Source organism: Rhodnius prolixus, unplaced genomic scaffold (assembly GCF_049639745.1).
Source record: "Rhodnius prolixus isolate KJV_2025 unplaced genomic scaffold, Rpr scaffold_13, whole genome shotgun sequence".
Taxonomy (NCBI): domain Eukaryota; kingdom Metazoa; phylum Arthropoda; class Insecta; order Hemiptera; family Reduviidae; genus Rhodnius; species Rhodnius prolixus.
Genome location: NW_027411583.1, coordinates 12,382,798 through 12,394,566, shown reverse-complemented (window position 1 = coordinate 12,394,566; position 11,769 = coordinate 12,382,798).

Below are 11,769 nucleotides of genomic sequence, written 5' to 3'. Positions count from 1 at the left end.
GAACATTTTTTGGGTCATGAAATTCTGTAAAATTATGGCCGTTTTATATCTTCCAATGTGAACCACGTATTCGTATGAAATTTTGTTCTCATGTACACTTTGTTTTTCTCAATTATAAACTATAGTTATTTTGTGCACAGATCTAAAAAGGTAGAAGATATAAAGGGTGGAAAATTTTTTGGGTCATGAAATTCTGTAAAATTATGGCCGTTTTATATCTTCCAATGTGAACCACGTATTCGTATGAAATTTTGTTCTCTTGTACACTTTGTTTTTCTCAATTATAAACTATAGTTATTTTGTGCACAGATCTAAAAAGGTAGAAGATATAAAGGGTTGAAAATTTTTTGGGTCATGAAATCTGTTAAATTATGGCCGTTCTATATCTCGCACCGTGAACCACGTATTCGTATGAAATTTTGTTCTCTTATACACTTGGTTTTTTTCAATTATAAACTATAGTTATTTTGTGCACAGATCTAAAAAGGTAGAAGATATAAAGGATTGAAAATTTTTTGGGTCATGAAATTCTGTAAAATTATGGCCTTTCTATATCTCCCACTGTGAACCACGTATTGATATGGAATTTTGTTCTTTTGTACACTTTCTTTTTCTCAATTATAAACTATAATTATTTTGTGCACAGATCTAAAAAGGTAATAGATATAAAAGGTTGAAAATTTTTTGGGTCATGAAATTCTGTAAAATTGTGGCCGTCCTATATCTCTCACTGTGAACCACGTATTGGTATGGAATTTTGTTCTCTTATACACTTTGTTTTTCTCAATTATAAACTATAGTTATTTTGTGCACAGATCTAAAAAGGTAGAAGACATAAAGGGTTGAAAAATTTTTGGGTCATGAAATTCCGTAAAATTGTAGCCGTCTTATATCTCCCAATGTGAACCATGTATTGGTACGGAATTTTGTTTTCTTGTACACTTTGTTTTTCTCAATTATAAACTATAGTTATTTTGTGCACAGATCTAAAGAGGTAGAAGATATAAAAGGTTGAAAATTTTTTGGGTCATGAAATTCTGTAAAATTATGGCCGTTTTATATCTTCCAATGTAAACCACGTATTCGTATGAAATTTTGTTCTCTTGTACACTTTGTTTTTCTCAATTATAAACTATAATTATTTTGTGCACAGATCTAAAAAGGTAAAAGATAAGAAAGGTTGAAAATTTTTTGGGTCATGAAATTCTGTAAAATTATGGCCGTTTTATATCTTCCAATGTGAACCACGTATTCGTATGAAATTTTGTTCTCTTTTACACTTTGTTTTTCTCAATTATAAACTATAGTTATTTTGTGCACAGATCTAAAAAGGTAGAAGATATAAAGGGTTGAAAATATTTTGGGTCATGAAATTCTATAAAATTGTGGCCGTTCTATATCTCCCACTGTGAACCATGTATTGGTACGGAATTTTGTTTTCTTGTACACTTTGTTTTTCTCAATTATAAACTATTGTTATTTTGTGCACAGATCTAAAAAGGTAGAAGATATAAAGGGTTGAAAATTTTTAGGGTCATGAAATTCTGTAAAATTATGGCCTTTTTATATCTTCCAATGTGAACCACGTTTTCGTATGAAATTTTGTTCTCTTGTACATTTTGTTTTTCTCAATTATAAACTATAGTTATTTTGTGCACAGATCTAAAAAGGTACCAGATATAAAAAGTTGAAAATTTTTTGGGTCATGAAATTCTGCAAAATTATGGCCGTTTTATATCTTTCAATGTGAACCACGTATTCGTATGAAATTTTGTTCTCTTGTACTCATTGTTTTTCTTAATTATAAACTATAGTTATTTTGTGCAAAGATTTAAAAAGGTAGAAGATATAAAGGGTTGAACATTTTTTGGGTCATGAAATTCTGTAAAATTGTGGCCGTTCTATATCTCCCACTGTGAACCATGTATTGCTACGGAATTTTGTTTTCTTGTACACTTTGTTTTTCTCAATTATAAACTATAGTTATTTTGTGCACAGATCTAAAAAGGTAGAAGATATAAAGGGTTGAAAATTTTTGGGGTCATGAAATTCTGTAAAATTATGGCCTTTCTATATCTCCCACTGTGAACCACGTATTGATATGGAATTTTGTTCTTTTGTACACTTTCTTTTTCTCAATTATAAACTATAATTATTTTGTGCACAGATCTAAAAAGGTAATAGATATAAAAGGTTGAAAATTTTTTGGGTCATGAAATTCTGTAAAATTGTGGCCGTCCTATATCTCTCACTGTGAACCACGTATTGGTATGGAATTTTGTTCTCTTATACACTTTGTTTTTCTCAATTATAAACTATAGTTATTTTGTGCACAGATCTAAAAAGGTAGAAGACATAAAGGGTTGAAAAATTTTTGGGTCATGAAATTCCGTAAAATTGTAGCCGTCTTATATCTCCCAATGTGAACCATGTATTGGTACGGAATTTTGTTTTCTTGTACACTTTGTTTTTCTCAATTATAAACTATAGTTATTTTGTGCACAGATCTAAAGAGGTAGAAGATATAAAAGGTTGAAAATTTTTTGGGTCATGAAATTCTGTAAAATTATGGCCGTTTTATATCTTCCAATGTAAACCACGTATTCGTATGAAATTTTGTTCTCTTGTACACTTTGTTTTTCTCAATTATAAACTATAATTATTTTGTGCACAGATCTAAAAAGGTAAAAGATAAGAAAGGTTGAAAATTTTTTGGGTCATGAAATTCTGTAAAATTATGGCCGTTTTATATCTTCCAATGTGAACCACGTATTCGTATGAAATTTTGTTCTCTTTTACACTTTGTTTTTCTCAATTATAAACTATAGTTATTTTGTGCACAGATCTAAAAAGGTAGAAGATATAAAGGGTTGAAAATATTTTGGGTCATGAAATTCTATAAAATTGTGGCCGTTCTATATCTCCCACTGTGAACCATGTATTGGTACGGAATTTTGTTTTCTTGTACACTTTGTTTTTCTCAATTATAAACTATTGTTATTTTGTGCACAGATCTAAAAAGGTAGAAGATATAAAGGGTTGAAAATTTTTAGGGTCATGAAATTCTGTAAAATTATGGCCTTTTTATATCTTCCAATGTGAACCACGTTTTCGTATGAAATTTTGTTCTCTTGTACATTTTGTTTTTCTCAATTATAAACTATAGTTATTTTGTGCACAGATCTAAAAAGGTACCAGATATAAAAAGTTGAAAATTTTTTGGGTCATGAAATTCTGCAAAATTATGGCCGTTTTATATCTTTCAATGTGAACCACGTATTCGTATGAAATTTTGTTCTCTTGTACTCATTGTTTTTCTTAATTATAAACTATAGTTATTTTGTGCAAAGATTTAAAAAGGTAGAAGATATAAAGGGTTGAACATTTTTTGGGTCATGAAATTCTGTAAAATTGTGGCCGTTCTATATCTCCCACTGTGAACCATGTATTGCTACGGAATTTTGTTTTCTTGTACACTTTGTTTTTCTCAATTATAAACTATAGTTATTTTGTGCACAGATCTAAAAAGGTAGAAGATATAAAGGGTTGAAAATTTTTGGGGTCATGAAATTCTGTAAAATTATGGCCGTTTTATATCTTCCAATGTGAACCACGTATTCGTATGAAATTTTGTTCTCTTGTACACTTTGTTTTTCTCAAATATAAACTATAGTTATTTTGTGCACTGATCTAAAAAGGTAGAAGATATAAAGAATTGAAAATTTTTTGGGTCATGAAATTCTGTAAAATTATGGCCGTTTTATATCTTCCAATGTGAACCACGTATTGGTATGAAATTTTTTTCTCATGTACACTTTGTTTTTCTCAATTATAAACTATAGTTATTTTGTGCACAGATCTAAAAAGGTAGAAGATATAAAGGGTGGAAAATTTTTTGGGTCATGAAATTCTGTAAAATTATGGCCGTTTTATATCTTCCAATGTGAACCACGTATTCGTATGAAATTTTGTTCTCTTGTACACTTTGTTTTTCTCAATTATAAACTATAGTTATTTTGTGCACAGATCTAAAAAGGTAGAAGATATAAAGGGTTGAAAATTTTTTGGGTCATGAAATCTGTTAAATTATGGCCGTTCTATATCTCGCACCGTGAACCACGTATTCGTATGAAATTTTGTTCTCTTATACACTTGGTTTTTCTCAATTATAAACTATAGTTATTTTGTGCACAGATCTAAAAAGGTAGAAGATATAAAGGATTGAAAATTTTTTGGGTCATGAAATTCTGTAAAATTATGGCCTTTCTATATCTCCCACTGTGAACCACGTATTGATATGGAATTTTGTTCTTTTGTACACTTTCTTTTTCTCAATTATAAACTATAATTATTTTGTGCACAGATCTAAAAAGGTAATAGATATAAAAGGTTGAAAATTTTTTGGGTCATGAAATTCTGTAAAATTGTGGCCGTCCTATATCTCTTACTGTGAACCACGTATTGGTATGGAATTTTGTTCTCTTATACACTTTGTTTTTCTCAATTATAAACTATAGTTATTTTGTGCACAGATCTAAAAAGGTAGAAGACATAAAGGGTTGAAAAATTTTTGGGTCATGAAATTCCGTAAAATTGTAGCCGTCTTATATCTCCCACTGTGAACCATGTATTGGTACGGAATTTTGTTTTCTTGTACACTTTGTTTTTCTCAATTATAAACTATAGTTATTTTGTGCACAGATCTAAAGAGGTAGAAGATATAAAAGGTTGAAAATTTTTTGGGTCATGAAATTCTGTAAAATTATGGCCGTTTTATATCTTCCAATGTGAACCACGTATTCGTATGAAATTTTGTTCTCTTGTACACTTTGTTTTTCTCAATTATAAACTATAGTTATTTTGTGCACAGATCTAAAAATGTAGAAGATATAAAGGGTTGAAAATTTTTTGGGTCATGAAATTCTGTAAAATTATGGCCGTTTTATATCTTCCAATATGAACCACGTATTCGTATGAAATTTTGTTCTCTTGTACACTTTGTTTTTCTCAAATATAAACTATAGTTATTTTGTGCACTGATCTAAAAAGGTAGAAGATATAAAGGGTTGAAAATTTTTTGGGTCATGAAATTCTGTAAAATTATGGCCGTTTTATATCTTCCAATGTGAACCACGTATTCGTATGAAATTTTGTTTTTTTGTACACTTTGTTTTTCTCAATAATAAACTATAGTTATTTTGTGCACAGATCTTAAAAGGTAGAAGATATAAAGGGTTGAAAATTTTTTGGGTCATGAAATTCTGTAAAATTGTGGCCGTTTTATATCTTCTAATGTGAACCACGTATTCGTATGAAATTTTGTTCTCTTGTACACTTTGTTTTTCTCAATTATAAACTATAGTTATTTTGTGCACAGATCTAAAAAGGTAGAAGATATAAAGGGTTGAAAATTTTTTGGGTCATGAAATCTGTTAAATTATGGCCGTTCTATATCCCCCACTGTGAAGCACGTATTGATATGGAATTTTGTTCTTTTGTACACTTTCTTTTTCTCAATTATAAACTATAATTATTTTGTGCACAGATCTAAAAAGGTAATAGATATAAAAGGTTGAAAATTTTTGGGTCATGAAATTCTGTAAAATTGTGGCCGTCCTATATCTCTCACTGTGAACCACGTATTGGTATGGAATTTTGTTTTCTTATACACTTTGTTTTTCTCAATTATAAACTATAGTTATTTTGAGCACAGATCTAAAAAGGTAGAAGACATAAAGGGTTGAAAAATTTTTGGGTCATGAAATTCCGTAAAATTGTGGCTGTCCTATATCTCCCACTGTGAACCATGTATTGGTACGGAATTTTGTTTTCTTGTACACTTTGTTTTTCTCAATTATAAACTATAGTTATTTTGTGCACAGATCTAAAGAGGTAGAAGATATAAAAGGTTGAACATATTTTGGGTCATGAAATTCGGTAAAATTATGGCCGTTTTATATCTTCCAATGTGAACCACGTATTCGTATGAAATTTTGTTCTCTTGTACACTTTGTTTTTCTCAATTATAAACTATAGTTATTTTGTGCACAGATCTAAAAATGTAGAAGATATAAAGGGTTGAAAATTTTTTGGGTGATGAAATTCTGTAAAATTATGGCCGTTTTATATCTTCCAATGTGAACCACGTATTCGTATGAAATTTTGTTCTCTGGTACACTTTGTTTTTCTCAAATATAAACTATAGTTATTTTGTGCACTGATCTAAAAAGGTAGAAGATATAAACGGTTGAAAATTTTTTGGGTCATGAAATTCTGTAAAATTATGGCCGTTTTATATCTTCCAATGTGAACCACGTATTCGTATGAAATTTTGTTCTCTTGTACACTTTGTTTTTCTCAATTATAAACTATAGTTATTTTGTGCACAGATTTAAAAAGGTAGAAGATATAAAGGGTTGAAAATTTTTTGGGTCATGAAATCTGTTAAATTATGGCCGTTCTATATCTCCCACTGTGAACCACGTATTGATATGGAATATTGTTCTTTTGTACACTTTCTTTTTCTCAATTATAAACTATAATTATTTTGTGCACCGATCTGAAGAGGTAGAAGATATAAAAGGTTGAAAATTTTTTGGGTCATGAAATTCTGTAAAATTGTGGCCGTTCTATATCTCCCACTGTGAACCATGTATTGGTACGGAATTTTGTTTTCTTGTACACTTTGTTTTTCTCAATTATAAACTATAGTTATTTTGAGCATAGATCTAAAAAGGTAGAAGACATAAAGGGTTGAAAAATTTTTGGGTCATGAAATTCTGTAAAATTATGGGCGTTTTATATCTTTCAATGTGAACCACGTATTCGTATGAAATTTTGTTCTCTTGTACACATTGTTTTTCTTAATTATAAACTATAGTTATTTTGTGCAAAGATCTAAAAAGGTAGAAGATATAAAGGGTTGAACATTTTTTGGGTCATGAAATTCTGTAAAATTGTGGCCGTTCTATATCTCCCCCTGTGAACCATGTATTGGTACGGAATTTTGTTTTCTTGTACACTTTGTTTTTCTCAATTATAAACTATAGTTATTTTGTGCACAGATCTAAAAAGGTAGAAGATATAAAGGGTTGAAAATTTTTTGGGTCATGAAATTCTGTAAAATTATGGCCGTTTTATATCTTCCAATGTGAACCACGTATTCGTATGAAATTTTGTTCTCTTGTACACTTTGTTTTTCTCAATTATAAACTATAGTTATTTTGTGCACAGATCTAAAAAGGTAGAAGATATAAAGGGTTGAAAATTTTTTGGGTCATGAAATTCTGTAAAATTATGGCCGTTTTATATCTTCCAATGTGAACCACGTATTCGTATGAAATTTTGTTCTCCTGTACACTTTGTTTTTCTCAATTATAAACTATAGTTATTTTGTGCACAGATCTAAAAAGATAGAAGATATAAAGGGTTGAAAATTTTTTGGGTCATGAAATCTGTTAAATTATGGCCGTTCTATATCTCCCACCGTAAACCACGTATTCATATGAAATTTTGTTCTCTTATACACTTGGTTTTTCTCAATTATAAACTATAGTTATTTTGTGCACAGATATATAAGGTAGAAGATATAAAGGATTGAAATTTTTTTGGGTCATGAAATTCTGTAAAATTATGGCCTTTCTATATCTCCCACTGTGAACCACGTATTGATATGGAATTTTGTTCTTTTGTACACTTTGTTTTTCTCAAATATAAACTATAATTATTTTGTGCACAGATCTAAAAAGGTAAAAGATAAAAAAGGTTGAAAATTTTTTGGGTCATAAAAATCTGTAAAATTATGGCCGTTTTATATCTTCCAATGTGAACCACGTATTCGTATGAAATTTTGTTCTCTTGTACACTTTGTTTTTCTCAATTATAAACTATAGTTATTTTGTGCACAGATCTAAAAAGGTAGAAGATATAAAGGGTTGAAAATTTTTTGGGTCATGAAATTCTGTAAAATTATGGCCGTTTTATATCTTCCAATGTGAACCACGTATTCGTATGAAATTTTGTTCTCTTGTACACTTTGTTTTTCTCAATTATAAACTATAGTTTTTTTGTGCACAGATATATAAGGTAGAAGATATAAAGGATTGAAATTTTTTTGGGTCATGAAATTCTGTAAAATTATGGCCTTTCTATATCTCCCACTGTGAACCACGTATTGATATGGAATTTTGTTCTTTTGTACACTTTGTTTTTCTCAATTATAAACTATAGTTATTTTGTGCACAGATCTAAAAAGGTAGAAGATATAAAGGGTTGAAAATTTTTTGGGTCATGAAATTCTGTAAAATTATGGCCTTTCTATATCTCCCACTGTGAACCACGTATTGATATGGAATTTTGTTCTTTTGTACACTTTGTTTTTCTCAATTATAAACTATAATTATTTTGTGCACAGATCTAAAAAGGTAGAAGATATAAAGGGTTGAAAATTTTTTGGGTCATGAAATTCTGTAAAATTATGGCCTTTTTATATCTTCCAATGTGAACCACGTTTTCGTATGAAATTTTGTTCTCTTGTACACATTGTTTTTCTTAATTATAAACTATAGTTATTTTGTGCAAAGATCTAAAAAGGTAGAAGATATAAAGGGTTGAACATTTTTTGGGTCATGAAATTCTGTAAAATTGTGGCCGTTCTATATCTCCCACTGTGAACCATGTATTGCTACGGAATTTTGTTTTCTTGTACACTTTGTTTTTCTCAATTATAAACTATAGTTATTTTGTGCACAGATCTAAAAAGGTAGAAGATATAAAGGGTTGAAAATTTTTTGGGTCATGAAATTCTGTAAAATTATGGCCGTTTTATATCTTCCAATGTGAACCACGTATTCGTATGAAATTTTGTTCTCTTGTACACTTTGTTTTTCTCAAATATAAACTATAGTTATTTTGTGCACTGATCTAAAAAGGTAGAAGATATAAAGGGTTGAAAATTTTTTGGGTCATGAAATTCTGTAAAATTATGGCCGTTTTATATCTTCCAATGTGAACCACGTATTCGTATGAAATTTTGTTCTCATGTACACTTTGTTTTTCTCAATTATAAACTATAGTTATTTTGTGCACAGATCTAAAAAGGTAGAAGATATAAAGGATTGAAAATTTTTTGGGTCATGAAATTCTGTAAAATTATGGCCTTTCTATATCTCCCACTGTGAACCACGTATTGATATGGAATTTTGTTCTTTTGTACACTTTCTTTTTCTCAATTATAAACTATAATTATTTTGTGCACAGATCTAAAAAGGTAATAGATATAAAAGGTTGAAAATTTTTTGGGTCATGAAATTCTGTAAAATTGTGGCCGTCCTATATCTCTCACTGTGAACCACGTATTGGTATGGAATTTTGTTCTCTTATACACTTTGTTTTTCTCAATTATAAACTATAGTTATTTTGAGCACAGATCTAAAAAGGTAGAAGACATAAAGGGTTGAAAAATTTTTGGGTCATGAAATTCCGTAAAATTGTAGCCGTCCTATATCTCCCACTGTGAACCATGTATTGGTACGGAATTTTGTTTTCTTGTACACTTTGTTTTTCTCAATTATAAACTATAGTTATTTTGTGCACAGATCTAAAGAGGTAGAAGATATAAAAGGTTGAAAATTTTTTGGGTCATGAAATTCTGTAAAATTATGGCCGTTTTATATCTTCCAATGTGAACCACGTATTCGTATGAAATTTTGTTCTCTTGTACACTTTGTTTTTCTCAATTATAAACTATAGTTATTTTGTGCACAGATCTAAAGATGTAGAAGATATAAAGGGTTGAAAGTTTTTTGAGTCATGAAATCTGTTAAATTATGGCCGTTCTATATCTCGCACCGTGAACCACGTATTCGTATGAAATTTTGTTCTCTTATACACTTGGTTTTTCTCAATTATAAACTATAGTTATTTTGTGCACAGATCTAAAAAGGTAGAAGATATAAAGCAGTGGTTCTTGAACGGTGTTCTGCGAATATGGTCCAACTGTTCCGCAAAATTTCAATTTTAAATGTATTGAAATTTAGAAACTTAGGAAAGATACGAAAACAAAAAAGTGTTCCTTTTTTTTTAATTTGAATTTAATTTTAAGTTCTTGCTAAATACCGTATTTCAAATTATTTAATGTTAGTGTTCCGCGAGAAAAATATATATATTTATATAATTGTGTTCCGCGTCTATGAAAAGGTTAAGAACCACTGTTCTAGAGACTCGTGAAAATGTCCAATTCTACAAAAATTAACGGAAGTATTTATTAAGACGCTCAGAAAAAGGGCCTCGCCAAAACGTGGTTGGAACCATTGGTTGAAAAGCCATAAAAGTGGATGATTAAATTAGTTTGATTAACGATTGAAATTGAACTAATTCGGTGATTAAAATTAAAGTTCAATTTAATTCTCAGATTTAATCATAATTTTTTTAGTTTGATTAAATTAGTTTGATTAACGATTAAATCTGAAATTTAATTGATGAAATAATTGTCATACGATTAAAATTACGATTAAATTCGCCGATTAAATTCTGATTAAAATTAAAAATAAATTTAATCAATTAAATTTAGAATTTTTTTTTTAATCAGTGCCCAACTCTGTATTTTTGTCTAAAAAACGAAGTTATATAACTAACTTGTAAAAATAAATAACCTGATTTATTTAGAAAGATGGCTAAGAAATTCAACACTAGAAAGCGTTCACACGTTTCAGAAGCGAGAGGATGCGCCAAATTTTATGTCAGAGTTGAGGAAGAAAGCGAACTATTAATTCAAATATTTTATTTTACTTGTTTACATGAAGAACTTAACAGCCCATTTGCGCGAATCTAAGCCATCAAAAGCAAGAAACGCTATTATGCCTTCTAGATGAGTTTCTAATATAGGAGTTGTGGTCTGTCTGATCTCGCTCATGACAGAAATGAGCAAATGCGAGGGAAAGCGAAACATGGAAAACAATCTCTTTTAAGAAATAGAAGTAAGGTAGCTTAATTGGTGAAAAGAACGGAACATTAAAATAAATAATGAAAAAAAAAGATGAGCACATTCACTAGAAAAAATGGTGCGCTTCCGGGAAGGCAGTGTCCTGATGTGCGGGAAGCAAGACAGATAGAGATTATACAGATGACAACTGTCTTAATCTAGAGGAGGGAGTGTTGGTTATCAGGTTTTAAGCAGAATCATAGAATTTTCATAAATTTAAAAATAACCTTTGGAATAAGAATTTAAGTAGGTTTCAGTTCTTATCTTATAAATCGGCAGTATCTGTTACTTTCCTAAAATGGAGAAGGAAATGCACAAAACTGAGTTACCAGAGCAACCTTCCAGGACTTTAGCAGGCAAATATGTGTCTGGAAAATACAACACATGAGATCTGAAGTTTGATCAGTTGTGGCAAAAATTGAATTAGCGACTTTACTGGTTTTGTTCCAAGCGATTGTAGATACTAGCAAGTAAAAAGGTTTGGCCTAGGCCATGTTGGATCCTGCAGATTCTGTAAGAAGATTGTAGAATATCCACAAACACTCACTGAATGAATGAGCTACTTTAATCCAGAAAATATTTAGATGTATAGATAGAAGAAGATGTAACTATGACCTATGTAAGATTCTGAAATTACTTGTGATTGGGGGGCTGCTACAGGTTGTATGGTCACATTGACACTAGCAGAGCGCCACAATAGAACTACATATATCGGTTGTAGTTTCTTTATAAAATAAAAAATAAGTAATAATGTTTCTAGCTTAACGAATTCCTCCTAAAAATATATG